The following is a 23,560-nucleotide window of genomic DNA, read 5'->3' as shown; positions in this document are numbered from 1 at the left end:
TGAGATTGATGCTCAAAACAATAAAACCTATCTAACCTGGCCATAGAGATGATGTTCTCTCTCACATGCTTCCCAGGTGTACTGCCTTGTTCCTCCATGTTGACTATCACACAGTTCATGTGTTACAATGAGGCGTTTTTAAAAAGTCCTTGAGGCTATATGAGGTTCTTGGTGATTTCTATCTAAATCGCTGACTGTGCAGTTAAAATCCCCAGCAATAAATAAATAATCTTCTTTGTTACATTTCTCAATGGTATTTGATAATGTCTCTAAAAAACATACCCTCTCAACTGTCACCACTGGGGCATATACATTTATCAGACACATAGTGATGTTTTCATACCTTACTCTAACTTTTAATAACCTCCCCTCAACTACCTCTTCAACCTCATATGACAAAGGCAAAAACCCTTTTGAGAACAAGATAGCCACACCCCCACTTTTTGAGTTTTTATGACTACACACCACTGTCCCCCCCACTCCTGTTGCCACATAACTTCATTTTCCAAATTACTATGCGTTTCTTGTAGAAAATTTATGTCACTTCCCTTTCCCCTAATTAACTCATACACTATGGCTCTTTTTTTACCATCTCTTGCCCCATTTACGTTTAAAGAAGAAATCTTAAAACTGCTCATGGATGAAAAAAATATACAGAGGAAGATACAGCCACCACATCTCTTTACAGAGTTAAAACTGCAACTGAACTCTTTCATTTTAGTCTGAACACCCGGCCGCAGCAGGAATCTTTACTCCATGCCTCCGACTAAGTTTTTCAAACTCCACACTTCCGCGAGTGGCCATTGCAACCAGCCCCACCCGCTGGTTGTGCCCTCGCGAAAAACCAACCTCAACGATCCCACCACCCCTATACGTGCTTAGTGATAGTTAAACAAGATACCCTTAAAACAACTAAACTAATCAATATATACATACCAAAACCCAATAGAGTGAAAATAAATTCCATTCGCTCTCACAATCACTCCTGCTTGACGACTGAGAGAGAGAGAGAGAGAGAGAGAGAGAGAGAGAGAGAGAGAGAGAGAGAGAGAGAGAGAGAGAGAGAGAGAGAGAGAGAGAGAGAGAGAGAGAGAGAGAGAGAGAGAGAGAGAGAGAGAGAGAGAGAGAGAGAGAGAGAGATATATATATATATATATGGGTTGCCACTCTGTCGCATCATTGCCGTCCCACATATGCCGCAACCACATTGATGTGGACTAATGAATTTGAATGGGAGCTAATGACTGTTTCGCCCAGTGATGTAGTGGATTCAAGTCTGAGTTGCTGTGCTTGAGTCTTGGTCCAAGTGCTCAAGTCTGAGTCACTGGGTCCACATTAACTCACAATAAAGTTATTTACCCTGTCAGATATAGTGTGGTGGCAAGAGGGATTTAGTCTATAAATAGTTTTCTATTCTTTTTCCTTTCTTTCTGTGCCACCAAATGTTTGCATATAGACTACTGCTAATGTTACCAGTTGCAAAATGTTGTCGAGTGCTGCAGATAGAAATTCCATAAATAGAGCATTTTTATACTTTATTCAACATACAACGCGTATTTGTTCTACATAGCATATTTTTATCTGAACATTCCAAAACGTTGCTTCCTGCTGTATGTTAGCTATAGCTGAGTAAGGTTGGTAGGTTACTTTCTAAATGTAATCCGTTACAGTTGCCTGTCCAAAATTGTAATCAGTAACGTAACTTTTGGATTACCCTAACTCAGTACTACAATCTGGTTACATTCAGTTACTTTTAGTTTACTTTCCCCTTAAGAGCCATTAGAAAAAGACAAAATTGTATGTTACCAATTGAACGACATCTATTGCAGGATAAATCAATGTTAAAGTTTACATAGCTGGCCATATATGAATGTGTAAGGATCTGGGTGTAGCTGGTGCAGAGGAGTCAGGCGCAGGACAGCAGAGATGAGTAACAAAAGGAATTTTACTAAAAAATTCCAAATACATGAAGTAACACCAAGCCCACAATAAACAAACACGGACAAAAATCATGGGGAAAACAGAGGGTTAAATAATGAACATGTAATTGTGGAATTGAAACCAGGTGTGTAAAACAAAGACAAAACAAATGGAAAATGCAAAGTGCATCGGCGATGGCTAGAAGACCGGTGACGTCGACCGCTGAACGCCGCCAAAACAAGGAGAGGGACCGACTTCGGCGGAAGTCGTGACAGGATGTTCAATTTTACTTTAAGAGTTGGTTATGTAGGCTTCTTCTAACCCATCGTTGTTATACTACATATAATAATATGATGAAATTATACTTTTACATTAATATATATAATTTATAATTTAAGTCCAAAAATGGATGTAGCAACTACAGATTACTTCTTTAAGTCTATTTTTTTATCAGCATGAATTAGATTGAGCAATAAAAGCCCAACTTCTATCCGCACTATGCAGCTGTTGCAAGAGTGCATTTTTCACTGGCTGTCCACTGGTTTCAAAAACAATGATTGATATGCAGCTTAAACTTCTTGAATTCAACCATTATTGGTTTCAAATACACATTTAGATTTGTGAACAGCCATCCACAACAACCACAAGTCTCTGACTTGTTGTCAGACTCGCTCATGTGGAACAAACTTGCGCCTTTTTTCAATGCTGATTTGAATGTCATTGAGAAAACACAGAAGTGTCAGAGTTTTTTTCTCACAAACATCCTTTCTGAATTGAAAAGTAATCATCTAGTTTTTCAAAAGTATCTGTAATCTGATTACAGTATTTTTGCTGGTAACGTAACGGATTACAGCTACCGTTTTTTTTGTAATCCCTTACATGTAATGCGTTACTCCCCAACCCTGATAATGATGTAAAATGAGTGGCCTAAACAAATGGTTAACTGTTCGGTCCACAAGTTGCCTAGTTTTAGAACGGCCCACGATATGCTTATGAATGTAAAATGCGACCTGCCAATGCACAACAGAAAGAAAATACCTAATGCCGTATTATGGGTCATATCTTTTGAACGGTAATGGCTAGAATCAAGCTGTTTTCTCTGATGAAAAGAGGGAGACTTGGCTAGTACGTTGGCTACAGAACTTGGCTATGAAATGCAGTGGAGAAAGTGCGAGGAGCGAGACTACAAATGAAAAAACGTTTCTATACTTGAGAGAAAAACATAGCTAGAATGTTGTTTTACTATTAAACTTAATGTTGCTATTATTTCAAATTTTGTAAAAGCAGCTTGTGTTTCTCAACCAGGCAAAGAGTATCTAACTAGAAGGCTGGTGGTGACTGGTTAGCTATGGGGAAGAAAGAGGTCGCGGAGCAGCAGGGCTTTTGCCGTCCTTCCCATTGCTGAACAGAACTACGCTGCACATCTGTGTTGCTAATATTAATTGTGCTTATCACTGAAAAGCTCTCAATCTTGCCAAAAACTCTTGTCCAGTAGTCAGATTTTAGTCACAGATATAATTTTGTCTCTTGTCCTTTTAGTCAACTGAAATAAAACAATTTTTTTGTTTTGTTATATTTCTTCTGGGTATACTTATGTAAATTATAGTCTTGTCAATTGCCACTGAAAAATAGGTGTTTGACGAATATTTTTGTTAGCTAGCTAAACTACCATGTTTAGATAGCTAGCATTTGTCAGTGTTGTAGCTAGTTAGCTAGCCAAGCTTGTTATAGCAGAAATACTTTTGTGATTTGTTAAACTATTTCTGGTTAAACAAAGAGCAATTAGCTAGCTAGCTCTGGTCCAAGATATGGATTGATGTGATGTACCAAAGCTATTAGCTAGCTAGTTCTATAAAATCCAGCTGCACTTTCCTTTCGTTGCTCCCTTTCCTTTTATCCTTTTCGAGCTTCCTTTCATTTTGCCTGCACACATATTGAAAAGACAGTCACAGGAGAAGTGCGTATTAATCCTGTTGTAGAATTCATTGTAGTCCAACAAATGACTAAAATGAACGAGTCACTCAGACAAACTAATAATGACTCGAGTCAGTAAGAAGAGTAGTTCAAAAATAATGAATCGATTGCGAACTGCATATCACTACTGCAGTAAAGTTACATTCAGGCCAGTTTTAGTGACAGGGCGCGCTGCGGGACAGCAGCTAGATGCATCTCAGCTAGCTACCCAGCAATACCCAAGGATAGATCCAGTCTTGTTAGGGGTCCTAGCAGGGGCAGAAACCATTTTGTTGTTTTTAGCTAGGTTTCTTGTTTTCTTCTCCCTTTTGGTCAATCTTTTGCCCCAGTTCAGCAGGTAATCTAATCAAAACATGTATTTAGTAGGCCTATAAACTACTTCATACATTTAAAAAATGTGCTAATAAGAATTATACACTATAAACTTAATGTAGTCTATATTCATACAATTATCAATTAACACTACAACCGCCTTTCAGAATATAAATACCCGCTAGAGAACATTGCCGGGCATCCCCTTTAGCATATACATCACATGCATATCAACCTGCAAGGTGTGCAAACATGCTTAATAAATAGTGCATAAACTATTGTAAATGATTAATTGCATGAAGAAATATCAATGGGAATATATCAATAAAAAAAAGTTATTTCTTTAGATCGAGTCAAGGATATGTTTTGATTAATACTACAAAGTCCTAGAAATTTTTTTAGGCATATAGCCTATTTTAGTTTCCCTTACAATAAAAGCATTACAGTGTAATCCATTTGATCAACTTTATTTGTAGATTCAATTAGTAATAGAGTTATAGTAATTAATAAAGTCCAGTTACAGCTTCTTTTGACAAAGTATAAATGAAAAATATAATAATAATATAACCAGCCAGGTGCGCAGATTAAATTATTTGCTCTATTCCTAAACAAAAGCACCAGTGCATGAACAATTGTAAAGGATTAATTGCATAAATAAATATTTGTGTTAATATATTCATGATAAGATTTTTTTTAAGTCATTGATTTATCAAGACCAGTCCCCATGCTTGTCTCAGAGCAGCGCAAAACATTTCTGAAATAGTTATTGCTTCAAATCCTATTACCTCTAACTTCGATATGCTTTTTAAATAAATAAGACCTACACCCCTTTTAACAGCACATTACTCAACAATAGTGAGACTAATTTCACCAAAAGCCACCTCATGGGTCTCCCGGTCCTTGCCAGCACAGGTATTGAACCAGCATCTGTAGCAACGCAGTTTGCACTGTGATGCAGTGTCTTAGACCGCTGCGCCACTAGGGAGGCCCCATCCACAAAGATTTGAATGCTGAAGCAGTACTTTGATGCTTGCACAAGCATCAAAGTACAGAGAGGCTAGGTGTTGGTAAAGGTATATTGTCCTGCTAATAGCCCATAATGGGCAATTATAATAATGTACATGGTTTCCAGGTCAGGATAACCAAAAAATGTCTTTATTAAGGACTATCAAAGAATATTGGTACTTATTTATTTTGATCCAAAGCCATGAATGAGTGAGTCACTCAGCTTTATGTAGGTGCCGCGGCTATATGACTATGCCATCAACTTGATTATATATATAACAATATTTTGGAGATTATTATTATAATTTTTTTTTTAACTAAAGTGTGCGATTGTAATCTGAATAAAAGGCCAAAACATTCATTCTTGCTTTTAGAGGGAGAGAAACCCTGGGTCAATTGTGCGCCGCCCTATGGGACTCCCAATCACGGTCAGATGTGGTACATAATAATAATAATACTTTTACCCCCTTCCACATGTTAAAGGTTCCAATTGATAAATGTTTTTTAAAATAAATTATGATATTTGAGTTTAACCACAATATTTGTTGTATTATTTGTTCTGTCTCTTTCTGGTAGATTAAACTGAAATTGCAACCAATCACAGCCGGTTGTGATACAGCCAACCTAAATAAGAAATACATTTTACGATAGCAAGTCTATTGTCCTGCTAATAGCCATACTGTAGTAAACATGGTAAAGTGCCTATTTTCTTACATAGGGGAGAGCAGGCCATGTCCAGACTTTGTCGGTGACCTCAAGTACACATTAACTCTGTCTTTAATGCTTTTTCGGGTTGCATCAGTCATGGACAGAAACTTCTGAGACACAGTATTAATGATGAACACCCGGAGGTTCGCTGGTAAGCCACATTTGCCTCAGGATTGGGGTGAGGAGTACTGGAAAGGTGTGACTTCCAGCTTACAATAGACCATAAGTATACAGCAGATCGCCGATTGTCCTCACTTTGATTATGCTGTAACAACATACTGTAGCACCAGGATCTCTATTCATTTAAGTGAGCAGATTAGGGCTCTGTAGGAACGGAAAATCTACTGGAGACGTTTCAAAAATACAAATGTATGCTTTTCATGTAATTTTTTGTTAAATCCAGTTTGGATTTAAGTATAACTTTGGCGGACGCCTTTAGTGAGAGATCTAATTCTCTAATATTTCATCATTTCTGCCCTCCGAATTCATATCTAAGGGGCATTTTTCGCACCATTATTAGTTACATTGTTTTAGTTTGAACGTGCAGACAGGCACTAATAACAGCGAGAACGTTTCCCTAGTCAGCGGCATTATTAATGCAATGCCCCTTAAAGTGTTGCTCTGTGCTACCCAGTGGGGTGGGGTGGGGGTCCACCCCCCATCCCCCTTCCTCCTCCTCCCTTCCCCATGGGCGCTGCTCTGTGGCCCGTCCCGTGCCTCCTGCCCTTGTGCCTTGAACCTTGTGCGCCTACCGCTATCTCAGTGGATAAAGCTGGAGAACTGCAAGTCAATCCCATTGTGCGCCACTCAGGAGCCATGACCAATATACACTGCTCAAAAAAATAAAGGGAACACTTAAACAACACAATCTAACTCCAAGTCAATCACACTTCTGTGAAATCAAACTGTCCACTTAGGAAGCAACACTGATTACCAATACATTTCACATTCTGTTGTGCAAATGTAATAGACAAAAGGTGGAAATTATAGGCAATTAGCAAGACACCCCCAATAAAGGAGTGGTTCTGCAGGTGGTGACCACAGACCACTTCTCAGTTCCTATGCTTCCTGGCTGATGTTTTGGTCACTTTTGAATGCTGGCGGTGCTTTCACTCTAGTGGTAGCATGAGACGGAGTCTACAACCCACACAAGTGGCTCAGGTAGTGCAGCTCATCCAGGATGGCACATCAATGCGAGCTGTGGCAAGAAGGTTTGCTGTGTCTGTCAGCGTTGTGTCCAGAGCATGGAGGCGCTACCAGGAGACAGGCCAGTACATCAGGAGACGTGGAGGAGGCCGTAGGAGGGCAACAACCCAGCAGCAGGACCGCTACCTCCGCCTTTGTGCAAGGAGGAGCAGCTGGAGCACTGCCAGAGCCCTGCAAAATGACCTCCAGCAGGCCACAAATGTGCATGTGTCTGCTCAAACGGTCAGAAACAGACTCCATGAGGGTGGTATAAGGGCCCGAAGTCCACAGGTGGGGGTTGTGCTTACAGCCCAACACCGTGCAGGACGTTTGGCATTTGCCAGAGAATACCAAGATTGGCAAATTCGCCACTGGCGCCCTGTGCTCTGCACAGATGAAAGCAGGTTCACACTGAGCACATGAGCACATGTGACAGAGTCTGGAGACGCCGTGGAGAACGTTCTGCTGCCTGCAACATCCTCCAGCATGACCGGTTTGGCGGTGGGTCAGTCATGGTGTGGGGTGGCATTTCTTTGGGGGGCCGCACAGCCCTCCATGTGCTCACCAGAGGTAGCCTGACTGCCATTAGGTACCGAGATGAGATCCTCAGACCCCTTGTGAGACCATATGCTGGTGCGGTTGGCCCTGGGTTCCTCCTAATGCAAGACAATGCTAGACCTCATGTGGCTGGAGTGTGTCAGCAGTTCCTGCAAGAGGAAGGCATTGATGCTATGGACTGGCCCGCCCGTTCCCCAGACCTGAATCCAATTGAGCACATCTGGGACATCATGTCTCGCTCCATCCACCAACGCCACGTTGCACGTTGCACACAGACTGTCCAGGAGTTGGCGGATGCTTTAGTCCAGGTCTGGGAGGTCTGGGAGGAGATCCCTCAGGAGACCATCCGCCACCTCATCAGGAGCATCATACAGGCACGTGGAGGCCACACACACTACTGAGCCTCATTTTGACTTGTTTTAAGGACATTACATCAAAGTTGGATCAGCCTGTAGTGTGGTTTTCCACTTTAATTTTGAGTGTTACTCCAAATCCAAACCTCCATGGGTTGATAAATTTGATTTACATTGATCATTTTTGTGTGATTTTGTTGTCAGCACATTCAACTATGTAAAGAAAAAAGTATTTAATAAGAATATTTCATTCATTCAGATCTAGGATGTGTTATTTTAGTGTTCCCTTTATATTTTTGAGCAGTGTATATTGTCCTGCTAGAAACGTTGTTTGCAGAATTCACAGCCTGCTACGCTTATGAAACACAGGGTTGCTTATATATCTGTGAGAATATCTAAGGGGCTTTTATATAATTCTAAATTAATAAATAATAATAATAGCTTTGTTTGATAAATAACATTTTGGAGATGATTTCGTTTTTTTAAATAACGTAAAGTGAGTGAGAAAAATGCCATTTTTGAACATGGGGTGAGACATTGTTACTAATTTGTAAATAAAGCCCGTTCATTTTTTAGAATAATTTATTCATGTTTTTATAAGGCGAGAAGTCAAAAGCCTACCATCACCTCATGGCTCTCCAGGTCGGTCGGCACTAACCGGTCAGTAGTAGGCTACACTACTACAGTAACAGCAAAATAATCCTAACATTTCCACACCCTAATTGTAATCTACGTTTCTCTTAGAATAAAAACCTTAGTGTAACAACAGTTTTAATAAGTAATACTGACGAGTAATAACAAAAAAACAAGTGTATTTTTACGGGTGTGCGCTGCAGGACAGAGGAATAGCAATTCTTACACTATTGTTCTAAATTCAATCACCTTCTTCATCCTCAGTTCAAGGAAATTAATTTTGAAGTTGTGCCCAATTATTGTGCCCAATTTCCATGTGGTTTATGTCGCCCACTCATTGTCAGTTAGAGACACAGTAGCGCCTTGAGACCCAAAAGCAAAATCAGTGCTCTCACTCCGCCTTGCGCTGGTCTGGAGCAGGGTACTAAACCACAAATTACCTCTAAGTCCCGCAGCATAATCGCAAAACTTTTATTTTAGCATACACTGTAGTAGCCATAATAAGCCTGACCGTGAGTGGTCATGTGCTGAATGCATGTACAGCACAGATACTTCTGGAAAAATACGTTTTTTTAACAAGAGCTGCATTGAATTTGCTTGAATTTTGAACATGCTTGAATTTTGAGAGTTATTTGACAAATGTAAGTGTCATTGAAACTGCAGAATATGCTCTTTCAGATACTATATAGAAATCACAATATTTTACCTGCATGTGACTCTGAAGGATGATTTGATGAAGCGATGGTCCTTTCCCTGCATCAGTCAATTACAAGATGTACATTTTGAGAACTAATAGGCCTAATATTGACACTCATCAGATTATTGTCAATTTAATCGTGTCTATAGGTTAACTCTTTTTATGTGTGAAATTAGTTTTTGTGTAGCTTCGATGGGACAGCTGTACAGGTTGAATAGCATTGTTTGTGTCCCATTCATCAACTTGGATAAAGTCAAGGATCAAATCAATTTTTCAAATCAAATTTATTTATATAGCCCTACATCAGCTGATATATCAAAGTGCTGTACAGAAACCCAGCCTAAAACCCCAAACAGCAAGCATTGCAGGTGTAGAAGCACGGTGTCTAGGAAAAACTCAAAGAAAGGCCAAAACCTAGGAAGAAACCTAGAGAGGAACCAGGCTATGAGGGGTGGCCAGTCCTCTTCTGGCTGTGCCGGGTGGAGATTATAACAGAACAGGTCAGGGTTCCATAGACGCAGGCAGAACAGTTGAAACTGGAGCAACAGCACGGCCAGGTGGACTGGGGACAACAAGGAGTCATCATGCCAGGTAGTCCTGAGGCATGGTCCTAGGGCTCAGGTCCTCCTCCGAGAGAGCATACTTAAATTCACACAGGACACCGGATAAGACAGGAGAAATACTCCAGATATAACAGACTGACCCTAGGGATATGTTGTGCATTATTCTAAAGGCCTACTGCAACACTTAGCATGTTTTCATTACCCTTACAATACATGTGATTAGTAATAGAGTTACAGTAAATAAAATAGTCCTGTAACAGCTTCTTTTTACAAAGTAAAATGTAAAAGAGAATGGTATCAACCTGCGAGGCTTGCGGTATAATTATTAAAATGAGCGCCATCGCTGATAAATAGGCATAACAAAAACTCATCATTAAACTATTGTCTTTCTAAATTAAATCAACCTCTTTACCCTCCTTATCATTCAGTTAGGCCTAATTTAAATGAAATTGTGAAGTAAGGCACACAATTATCCCCTTTTATCCATTTGTCTTTCATTCAGTGAGGAGAGAGAGACACATTAACGCCTGGCTGGATACCAAAGTCCTACAGCGCATTGTCTTGGCGGATTAAGTTAGGAATAGGTGTGAAAAAAACAGGTAAAATGGCTCTACTTTCTTGTTTGTGACTTCAAAATTCTGGCAAATGAGGAGTGTAAAATAGAAACATTCAGGGACGGATCCGGACATAGCTTTTTTGGGGGGCAGATTTTTTTAATTTACATTTTTTTCATGTGCTGGATCAACAAGCACATCACAAGAGAACAACTGTGTTACTATGCCTGGTGTTAGCTCCACATCTGGTTGAATGCGTGGTATGCCCATCTGTCAGTCGTGAACCACTTTACAAGTACAGATAATGAGCGAAAACTTTGACTTTGATCAGTGATTATAACCTCTCCCAGTCTACCTTATTATGTTGTTCTGTCAGCTGTACAATGGTGAGATCCATGTTTGGATACATTAATGTGAAGAAACTATACAGATCATTCCTATCTTCACTTGCTATGACAAACAGCTGTTTGGGGGTAGGTAGCCTAGTTGGGCCAGTAACCGAAAGGTTGCTGGATTGAATCCCCGAGCTGACAAGGTAAAAATATGTTGTTCTGCCCCTGAGCAAGGCAGTTAACCCACTGTTCCCTGGGGGCCAAAGACGTGGATGTCGATTAAGGCAGCCCACTGCACCTCTCTGATTCAGATGGGTTGGGTTAAATGCGGAAGACACATTTCAGTTGAATGCATTCAGTTGCACAACTGACTAGGTATCCCCCCTAATGTCTGAGCTCATTGCAAATTCAACACTGGTCAAATCTTTATTCTCACTCTGATCAATGGTATGTACTGTAAGTACTAGTTTCCATCAGGGCCTACGTGTATGTCATCAAGGTCAGATGGCCAGACCATGCTCTTAACCTCTTGGTTTCCCAAAACCTTTCTCATGAACTGAACTGAGAAGCGGTGATTGTTGGTCTTCTGTTAAAAACATTCTCATGAACTGAACTGAGAAGCTGTGATTGTTGGTCTTCTGTTTACCTATGAAACCATTTGCTCGCTCAGATGGAAAGCACCAGAAACCATATACTGGACCAGGGTTTCCCAAACACGTTTAGTTTTCTTGCACTAGCACTACACAGCTGGTTTAAATAACCAACTAATCATCGAGCTTTGATTATTTTAATCAGCTGTGTAGTGCTAGGGCAAAAACCAAAATGTGCACTCAGGGTGGGCTCCAGGACCGAGTTTGGGAAACCCTTTACTGGACCATAGTCCAAAACGCATTTCTTCAAGTGGCTATGGAGGTGCATATTTGGTGTGCAATACTGTTTTTCGTACAACCTTGCAAAGCTCTCACAGAACTGTTGCAAGTGGAGATGAGTCTCTTCAACTCGCTCCATTGTGATACATATTGTGCATAAGATGGTACAGGTTTTGACAAAATGTGTCCAGCAATCATAACGGGCATCCTCAACAAGTCCCTTAAGAACGAATGAGTACACACACACGTCCACACATGTCCAATTGTTCCATTCTTGTGCATTGAAATGAGAAAACCCTGATGAGATTTTAACGGGTAGCTGGCTTATGTCTGCAGGTGCTTTCAGAGCATTAACTTTAGGCTGAATATTTCTTAGTATTCCATCATCCAGCACACCAATATTCTTCCAGACGGTTAAAACGTGCTTTGCTGTACCCATTAAAAGATTATGCATAGAGTCCACTACAGCCATGTCTATGGGCATGAAATATGGCAATTTAAATAGCTGGCACCAGTTTCAGTCTCTATTGTTTTCCTGTGTCCACATACCCCCTTGCATTTTGTGAACTTCATTCTGACGTTGTAGTACATGGTTGTCTAACCAGTGCATGATGTAATCTGCTTTTTCTTGGGGGGGGGGGGGGGGGGTGTGTATCTGTAGGTATTTGTTGCAACCTGTATGAGCTTGACCTGGATCTGTGTTGTTGAACAGATAAAAAGATCTTGGTGAAATCCCAAGTAGGCTACATGAAAGTAAAAAACATCCCACTAACAATAAAAATAAAATTAAAAACGTTTCTTATAGAATGACATTGAAAATAAATAGGGATAAAGTAGCCACCTTAATAAATTGTTATGACATATTATCGATGTACACTGGTTGTTATTTGGAGAATAGGCTACTGGCGGACAAGATTATAAATGCTTTTACAGAGGAGACACAAACAACTCAATAATACACACATGTACAGTACCATGTTCATCCTGCCAAAATAATTGAGTCTGAATTGCAATGGCAATTCCTCAGGAAAGGTGGCTGTGTCTTGTTGTTCAACTGTCCATTGATGAGTGAATTCATCATAGAACTTAGCTTTGTGTTTGTATTATGCTGTTGTTCCCAAAAGTCTGAGCAGGGCCACACTTTTATGGTCCAAGTCCTGGGTTTGAGATCATCTGCCTTGCACTTTGACATGCTAGCGACACTAAATATTTTCTTACAGCCAATCGTCAATAAATAATATGTGAAGCATATGTATTTTATGTACAATTACTGATGCAGGCTTTGAGCATAGTCTTGTGGATCCGTGCATCTAGAGCCAAAGATGGTGGATTAATGAAGATGTCTTACTCAGGTCGTTTACAATTAAAAAAACGTCACAGTTCCGATCTCCTTAAGGACTAGCTCTATATGAACCCCAAAAAATGTTCCAACTGAGTTGTCTCACCTCCTCTTCCATCTCTACTGGAGTGACCATATACAGTCATTGCGAGCAACGCACTTGTATCACAAAGTTTATGTTTTGATGGAACAGGAAATGGAGCTTCATGAAGCACTGCTACAAACTCACCAGCCAATCAAATGCATGGGAATAGAAGTGATTGAAAGGTAAATAATCCAATCAAACAAACAAAACCAGAAGTGAGGGCGTGATGGTTGAAAATGACCAATCAAATGAACGCAATTTGAAAACTCTGCCATAACACTTCCTTTTAAAAGGCACAACAATTAATTGCGAGGGTTTTTCTACTGGCGTCATTTGAAAATATATATTCCTGTAGATATAAATGAACAACTCTGGGAATTTCTACTCGTCGCACAAAGCCATGGAAATGTTTGTGGATAACTTTTATAACTGTACTCTGAGTCGGCAAAATTCTACATCCCATGGCCACAACCTTCCGAAAGCGACTCTGCAACAAGGTAAGAAGCAGTCTTATTATTTGTCAACAAAGCAATCTATCTACCTAGCATAGTTATCTATGCAAGCTAGCACTGTAGCAGCTTTAATGTTAGCTAAGTTTAATTACTACAGCCAATATAGTCTATATCTAACGTTACTAGCTAGTTAACAAAAGTTGTAGTTAACATGATCACGTTACATGGGTTTTAGTTGTAAGAGAAAGAAATTGTTTAGAAGATTTATGTTTTGACTAAAACAAGCTAATGTTTGATGGCAAGCAAAGTTAGGTGGCTAGGTAGCTACCAAAGCATAGTTGTCTAACGTTAGCTACCCAATGTTGGTGTAAAAACGGATAGCTTGGTAATTAGCTAGCTAATGTTAGTTAACCACGCCTAGTAAAATACAGCAAAGGAGACAAGTGGCTAAAGACTGTTTATTTTTTTCTTTGATACAATTAGTTTGTGGGGCCTGCCATGAGTCTTTTTGTGCCAGGGAATAATGCATCACAAAACAAGGGCATGGATTTCCAACCATTCATGGCCAGGCTTAATCAGATGCTGGACTACAACACGGTGGCTGAAAGGCTGATGTCACAAGTAGTTCAACTATTCCAACAACAACAACAGCAGCTACAGCAGAGCACTTCTCCAGCAACTGCACTGGAACAGGCGTTCGTCGAGCAAGATGGAATGATGAGCTAGCCCTTAAAACCTGTTGAGGATGGGGGCGCTGTTGTGGCTATTTATGCTAATCGTGTAATTTTTTGAAACGGCTTCCCACAAAGTTCTTGATCGTACAATATGCATATTATTATTATTATTGGATAGAAAACAGTCTATAGTTTCTATAGGAGTTGAAATTTTGTCTCTAAGTGGAACAGAGCCCATTCTACAGCAATTTCCCTGACATGGAGTCAGAATTCAGAAATTTTGGCCACTGTTCTGGAGTCAGTTAAAAGGCCACTGTTATTGCTATGACTATACGGACACTGCTTACGTCTTCCCCTGGATGTCTTTACGTGATGACGATTTGAATTGGGTCGATTGCGCGTTCACAGGCACTATAAATTAAAAAACCCTGAGGCTAGTCAATCTTTTGGAGCTGCGTCATGCGCCTAGAGGACACCGACCGCACCTGTTCCAAGCATTAGTGGAGGGAGTAATATTACTCTGGTCATGTTTCTACTCGTTATGGGAGTTAAAAACATCATAAGGTAGTTAATTTAAAGCGTTTTATAGCAATTTATATCCGTTTAGTGCGATTTTGGGACATTTATTTCTGAAACGCTGTGAGTTGCTGGGCACGCTTCCAGTTCATCCCGAACGCAGTTGGCATTTCCACATGGCAAGAGGACAGCTTTCCACCAAAAGACGATTGGACCCAAGAAAGGATCCTTTGCCCAAGATACCGATGGAAGAACAGCTCAAAGTAGGACATTTTTATTATGATAAATCGTGTTTCTGTCGAAAAATGTTACTGGCTTCGGACGCCATGTTTTTTGACGTAGCTTCGCTTGGCGCAAGCTGTATTGAAAAGTAAGGATAATTTAAAAAATGTAATTCCGCGATTGTATTAAGAATTAAATTGTCTATCAATCCCTGTCCACCCTATATTTTTTAGTCACGTTTATGAGTATTTATGTATAAGAGTAGATCACTGTCTAAGTGGCGCACAGACTTTTTCTGACCAGCTGAGCTACATTTCATATTGTCTAACCATGATTTTGGTGGCTAAATATAAACATTTTCGATCAAACTCTATATGGATTGTGTAATATGATGTTACAGGAGTGTCATCTGAAGAATTCTGAGAAGGTTAGTGAAAAAATTAATATCTTTTGGCGATGTTTACTTTTATCGCTCACTTTGGCTAGAATCAATGCTGGGCTGCTATGTGCTATGTGCTATGCTAATATAACGATTTATTGTGTTTTCGCTGTAAGACACTTAGAAAATCTGAAATATTGTCTGTATTCACAGGATCTGTGTCTTTCGATTCGTGTATGCTGTGTATTTTTACGAAATGTTTGATGATTAGTAAGTAGGTAAACACGTTGCTCTAAGTAGTTTTTCTATTCCATTTGTGACGGTGGGTGCAATTGTAACCTATGCCATCTACCTGAAATATGCACTTTTTTCTAACAAAACCTATCCCATACCATAAATATGTTATCAGACTGTCATCTGATGAGTTTTTTTATTGGTTAGGGGCTATAAATATCTTAGTTTAGCCGAATTGGTGATAGCTACTGGTGTTGGTGGACAAATAAAAGATGGTGGATTATGCTAATGTATTTTTAGGTAATAGATGTACATCTTTACATATTGTGTCTTCCCTGTAAAACATTTTAAAAATCGGACATGTTGACTGGATTCACAAGATCTGTGTCTTTCATTAGCTGTATTGGACTTTAATGTGTGAAAGTTAAATATTTAAAAAAAATATTGTTTTTGAATTTCGCGGCACTGGTTTTTCAGTGGGGGTGGGGGGGGGGTGCCGCTAGCGCCACTCTCATCCTAGAGAGGTTAAGTTCAGTGTTTACTCGCACATTGGTGGTAGCTAACGATATTTTAATCCTGTTAATTTGCTACTGATGGTCTGGAGTGCTACGTCTGCTCCTGTTGCTCCTGGACGATATGACCAAAGGCAAACGCCGGCAACGAAGAAGAGGAAGGAAAAGGGGACTCCAAGCTAGGCTGAAAAGGCTGGCTCCTCAGCCTCCTCTTCCTAGTATCCTGACGGCTAATATCCGATCGCTGGAAAATAAACTTTGTGAATTAAATTCTCCAGTTGGAACATTATTGAAGATTTATTCTATACTTCGCTTGACATGTTTCTACGAACTGTAATATGACTTTTCGTCTGAACTTTCGCATGGACTTGCCCACGCGTCGTGAGTTTGGATTGTGTACTGAATGCGCGAACAAAAAGGAGGTCTTTGGACATAAATGATGGACTTTATGGAACAAATCAAACATTTATTGTGGAACTGGGATTCCTGGGAGTGCATTCCGATGAAGATCATCAAAGGTAAGTGAATATTTATAATGCTATTCTGACATCTTGACTACACAACATGGCGGATATCTTTATGGCTTGTTTGGGCTCTGAGCGCTGTACTCAGATTATAGCATGGTGTAAAGTTTTTTGAAATCTGACACAGCGGTTGCATTAACCTCTCTAGGATGAGAGTGGCGCTAGCGGCACTCCCCCCCCACCCCCACTGAAAAACCAGTGCCGCGAAATTCAAAAAAAATATTTTTTTTAAATATTTAACTTTCACACATTAAAGTCCAATACAGCTAATGAAAGACACAGATCTTGTGAATCCAGTCAACATGTCCGATTTTTAAAATGTTTTACAGGGAAGACACAATATGTAAAGATGTACATCTATTACCTAAAAACACATTAGCATAATCCACCATCTTTTATTTGTCCACCAACACCAGTAGCTATCACCAATTCGGCTAAACTAAGATATTTATAGCCCCTAACCAATAAAAAAACTCATCAGATGACAGTCTGATAACATATTTATGGTATGGGATAGGTTTTGTTAGAAAAAAGTGCATATTTCAGGTAGATGGCATAGGTTACAATTGCACCCACCGTCACAAATGGAATAGAAAAACTACTTAGAGCAACGTGTTTACCTACTTACTAATCATCAAACATTTCGTAAAAATACACAGCATACACGAATCGAAAGACACAGATCCTGTGAATACAGACAATATTTCAGATTTTCTAAGTGTCTTACAGCGAAAACACAATAAATCGTTATATTAGCATAGCACATAGCACATAGCAGCCCAGCATTGATTCTAGCCAAAGTGAGCGATAAAAGTCAACATCGCCAAAAGATATTAATTTTTTCACTAACCTTCTCAGAATTCTTCCGATGACACTCCTGTAACATCATATTACACAATCCATATAGAGTTTGATCGCAAATGTTTATATTTAGCCACCAAAATCATGGTTAGACAATGTGAAATGTAGACAAGCTGGTCAGAAAATGTCCTTGCGCCACTTAGACAGTGATCTACTCTTATACATAAATACTCATAAACGTGACTAAAAAATATAGGGTGGACAGGGATTGATAGACAATTTAATTCTTAATACAATTGCGTTATTACATTTTTTAATTTATCCTTACTTTTCAATACAGTTTGCGCCAAGCGAAGCTACGTCAAAAAACATGGCGTCCTAAGCCACTAAAATGTTTCGACAGAAACACGATTTATCATAATAAAAATGTCCTACCTTGAGCTGTTCTTCCATCAGTATCTTGGGCAAAGGATCCTTTCTTGGGAGTAAACGTCTTTTGGTGGAAAGCTGTCCTCTTGCCATGTGGAAATGCCAACTGCGTTCGGGATGAACTGAAAAGCGTGCCCAACTATTCACATCGTTTCAAAAATAAATGTCCCAAAATCGCACTAAACGGATATAAATTGCTATAAAACGCTTTAAATTAACTACCTTATGATGTTTTTAACTCCTATAACGAGTGAAAAGATGACCGGAGAAATATAACAGGCTAAACTAACGCTTGGAACAGGAGAGGGTCGGTGTCCTCCACGCGCGTGACGCACCAATAAAAGACTTGCTAGCTACAGGGTTTTTTGATTTATAGTGCCTGTGAACGCGCAATCGACCCCATTGGAATCGTCATCACGTAAAGGCATCCAGGGGAAGACGTAAGAAGTGTCCGTATAGTCATAGCAATATCAGTGCCCTTTTAACTGACTTCAGAACAGTGGCCAACATTTCTGAAATCTGAATCCATGTCAGGGAAATTGCTGTAGAATGGGCTCTGTTCCACTTAGAGACAAAATTTCAACTCCTATAGAAACTATAGACTGTTTTCTATCCAATAATAATATGCATATTGTACGATCAAGAACTTTGTGGGAAGCCGTTTCAAAAAATTACACGATTAGCATAAATAGCCACAACAGCGCCCCCATCCTCAACAGTTAAGGAGAGATTTATCTAAAGTTCCATGTGTAATACTTGTATCTTTTATCAATGTTTATTATGAGTATTTCTGTAAATTGATGTGGCTCTCTGCAAAATCACCGGATGTTTTGGGGGCAACGCGCCAATGTAAACTAAGAATTTTGGATATAATATAAACTTTATCGAACAAAACATACATGTATTGTGTAACATGAAGTCCTGTGAGTGTCATCTGATGAAGATCATCAAAGGTTAGTGATTACTTTTATCTCTAGCTTTTTGTGACTCCTCTCTTTGGCTGGAAAAATGGCTGTGTTTTTCTGTGAATAGGTGCTGATCTAACATAATGATATGTTGTGCTTTCGTCGTAAAGCCTTTTTGAAATCGGACACTGTGGTGGGATTAACAACAAGTTTATCTTTAAAATGGTGTAAAATACTTGTGTAGCTGAGGAATTTTAATTACGAGATTTCTGTTGTTTTGAATTTGGACCCTGCACTTTCACTGGCTGTTGTCATATCGATCCCAGCCATAAGAAGTTAACAGAGCTCTAGAGTTCCTCTGTGGAGAACTTTACAGAAGAACAACCATCTCTGTAGCACTCCACTAATCAGGCCTTTATGGTAGAGTGGCCAGACGGAAGCCACTCCTCAGTAAAAGGCACATGATAGCACGCTTGGCGTTTGCCAACAGGCACCTAGAGACTCTCAGACCATGAGAAGCACAATTCTCTGGTCTGAAGAAACCAAGATTGAACTCTTTGGCCTGAATACCAAGTGAATCTTCCTGGCACCATGCCCATGGTGAAGCGTGGTAGTGGCAGCATCAACGTGTGGGAATGGTTTTCAGAGGCAGGGACTGGGAGACTGGGATCCAGGTAAAGATGAACGGAGCAAAGTACAGAGAAATCCTTAATAAAAACCTGCTCCAGAGTGCTCAGGACCTCAGACTGGGGCAAAGGTCTACCTTCCAACAGGACAACGACCCTTATCACACAGCCAAGACGACTTATGAGTTGCTTCGGGAAAGTCTCTGAATGTCCTTGAGTGGCCCAGCCAGAGCCCAGACCTAAACCCGATCGAACATCTCTGGAGTGATCTGAAAATAGCTGTGCAGCAACAATCTCCATCCAACCTGACAAAGCTTGAGAGGATCTGCAGAGAAGAATTGGAGAAACTCCCCAAATACAGTTGGCCAAGCTTGTAGTCATATCCAAGGAGACTCGAGGTTGTAATCGCTGCCAAAGGTGCTTCAACAAAGTATTGAGTAAATGGCCTGAATACTTATGGAAATACTGATATTTTGTGCAGTTTTATGAGGGATTTAATATATATACCTTTATATATATATATATACCTTTATTTAACTAGGCAAGTCAGTTAAGAAAACATTCTTATTTTCAATGACGGCCTAGGAACAGTGGGTTAACTGCCTGTTCAGGGGCAGAACGACAGAGTTGTACCAGGTCAGCTCGGGGATTTGAACTTGCAACCTTTCGCTTACTAGTCCAACACTCTAACCACTAGGCTACCCTACCGCCCCGGCTGGGTAGCATAAGGCTGTAACGTAACAAACTGTGGGATTTGAATATTTTCCGAATGCACTGTATACATTCATGCTTCACACACACATCACAACTGCTGATACCAGACTTATTATACCTCTCAATTTATACACTTGTCCTCTCATTGTTTGTTTGACAAAACAGGGTAAGGTCGGCAAGCTGCCGATTTTCAGGCATACTTGAAGCCTGTGGTATTCTTTGCGATATCTCCATGGTAATTTGACTCAGTTCATGTCTTTGCTCTAGAACCTGTTTGTTATTTTCTCAGGCTGACACATTGACAGTCAGGATCTCTAGTCTCCACGGAGTGTTGTTAACACCACATGGATCCCCTTATCAAACAGTTGGTGGAGAAACTAGATTTTGAGTGTTCAGAGATAAAACACCTAAGTTTGGCATGGAAGTGGATGGCTGGCATGGAAGTGGCTAGTCTATTTTGCACATTATGACTAAATGTGTAAAATAGCATGAGATTAGCTATAACACTGCAAATGTTTCTCTCTGTCCCATGGAGAAAAACTATCCTCAAAGAAAAATAGATATACTTACAGCAGCAAACATGTTTCATGAGCTGAAATAAAATGTTCCATACGCACAAAAAGCTTATTTCGCTCAAATTTTGTGAACATATTTGTTTATATCCCTGTTAGTGAGCCTTTCTCATTTGCCAAGATAATCCATCCACCTGACAGGTCTGCCATAAGAAGAAGCTGATTAAACAGCACAATCACTACACAGGTGCACTTGTGATGGGGACAATAACAGATCACTCTAAAATGTGCAGTTTTGTCACACAATACAATGCCACAGATGTCTAAAATTTTGAGGGCGCAGGCCATTGGCATGCCGACTGCAGGAATGTCCAACAGAGCTGTTGCCAGATAATTTAATGTTCATTTCTCTACCATATGCCACCTTCAATGTCGTTTTAGAGAATTTGGCAATACGTCCAAGTGGTCTGCGATCGTGAGTCCACATGTAATCATGCCAGCCCAGACCTCCACATCTCGTCTGAGACCAGCCACCCGGACAGCTGAATGGCTGGGCATGACTCCCCAGTGGGTGGACTTGCACTGGCAGCTTTTAGCCGTTTTTACCATAAATGTTGATAGACAATGTTGTGAATTTTGTTAATTAAAAGATTGATTTTAACATTATGCTTCTGAGGCATATCTTCATCACCAACAGGAAAGACAAGTTTAAGCATAGTGATTGTTTGTTTGTTTCCCTCTTGATTCATTTTCTCAGCTGCTCCAGTGTCAAAAGGTAATTTAAGTCACCCCAACAACAGTTGCGCGATTATTGCGTATTAACTTAATTTAGATAGTCCATCTAAAGAGGCTTACTAGAGTGTTAGTGAATGAACTGTACATGTTCACCAGTTGATACATATTTGAATGTGAAGTAGATGGACTGTAGACTGTCAACTAAGCTCAACTTGTATTTCACTTTATTTGGATCGTCCCAAAGCCTATCTAAAGATCAGTGGCGGTCGGTGCTGTTTAAGATGAGAGAGGACACTTATTCTTTTTCATGGCCTTATTTCTATTACTGTCACGCCTGCTCCCGCTCTCCCTCCGCCAGGCTCTCCAGCATTATGCACTCCTGTCACCATCAGTACGCACACCTGCCTTTCCCCGTCACGCACATCAGCGTATTATTGGACTCACCTGGACTCAATCACCTGTTTTTTACCTCCCCTATATTTGTCAGTTCCCCAGCTCCGTTCCCCACTGCTGCATTAATGTTTGTATGTCGTTGTTACCCGTGTGCTGACGCTGTTCCTGGCTTGCTATCTGTCTGTTCCGCATTAAATGTTCAACTCCCCGTACCTGCTTCTCATCTCCAGCGTCGGCCCTTATAATTACAGCATATTTGATGACTGTCATTCATCTTCCACTCACCCAGTTCAATATAACATTGATATGTTTAGGCTACTAAATGATACTAAAATTTCTCCTATACCCATCATCAGTTTGCTACAGCCTAGCCTATGAATGAAAGTTTACAACGTAGGTGCACACAGGTCGAAAGAAATTTGAGGTGACATACAGTGACACACGGACAGACAGTGACACATTCAATACTGCCTTGCATCTAGCTGATCTAAGGTGTAAACATTAGTCCAACAGTTGCAAACGAGAGGTTCTATTGGACATCCAGGTATGTTTTTCCCCGTTTGATTTTTGTGCCGTTTGCTTCTTACAACAGAGTCAGTGTACTGAATTACACCCCTGATCACACGTAAACACAGCCACCTTGTATTCCTTCTCGCATCTATGCACTCTCCTCTCACATTTTCCCTACACTTGTGGACTTCAACGCAGAACATCTTTAAAGCCAAACCATGTCAAAACCGCTAAACATAGCCTACATCGTTGTCACCCTATTAGCTAAAGTAATGTCACAGTCAACATAGCGAATAGAACTAACAGGTTAGTAAACCTGCTATCATGCAGTAACATTAGTCTACAGTCAGTCAGCAGTTCAATAAGCAGTTTAGCAGTTACACAAGCGGGCCCTGGTGACAAGAAATTTGTAAAACCAAAAACAGCTTACCTTGACTTGGAAGAGTTCCAGTGTTGTGCTGGATAGTCATAAACAGCAAGCTAACATTGCATCCCTCCCTCTGAGTCGGGTGTTTGAGTAGGCTAAACTAGCTAGCTAGCTGCATTTCCTAGCTAAGTAAGTGAAAGTTTAAAAAAATGAAAATCTCTCTTGATTCTCCTTAATTTAAGAAATTAACTTGTTCAAAACTGTTCAACTATTGTCTTTCTCTCTCTTTGAGTCAACTATTCACCACATTTTATGCACTTCAGTGATAGCCAGCTGTAGCTTATGCTTTCAGTACTAGATTCATTCTTCAAGAGCTCTGATAGGTTGGAGGATGTCCTCCGAAGGTTGTCATAATTACTATGAAAGTCTATGGAAGGGGGTGAGAACCATGCGCCTCCTAGGTTTTGTATTGAAGTTAATGTACCCAGAGGAGGACGGATGCTAGCTGTCCTCCGGCTACACCATGGTGCTACCCTATTGAGGCTACTGCAGACCTTCATTGCAAAACAGTGTTTGAATCAATTATTTGTTGACATGAATATATTTGGTATATTTTTATCTAAGAAGGAGAACTTTTCAAATGTTTAACTTTTTTTATTTGTATGAAATTCGCTGAAGAGGATGGTCCTCCCTTTCGTCCTCTGAGGAGCCTCCACTGCTACATACATTACTAGAATGACAAGAAATATGCTGTTAACTTGTTGCTGATAGTCTCCTGATTGTTTGTTGATCATCTTTAGATGGTCTTGGCATTTGTACAAGCATATCTGTACTGACAGGCTACAGATATTTATTTATTTGACCAGGTAAGCCAGTTGAGAACAAGTTGTCATTTACAACCGCAACCTGGCCAAGATAGAGCAAAGCAGTGCAACACAAACAACAATGAGTTACATATGGGATTATCA

Source organism: Salvelinus alpinus, chromosome 25, assembly GCF_045679555.1.
Source record: "Salvelinus alpinus chromosome 25, SLU_Salpinus.1, whole genome shotgun sequence".
In the NCBI taxonomy this organism is placed as follows: domain Eukaryota; kingdom Metazoa; phylum Chordata; class Actinopteri; order Salmoniformes; family Salmonidae; genus Salvelinus; species Salvelinus alpinus.
Note: the sequence above shows the minus strand (reverse complement) of the source record.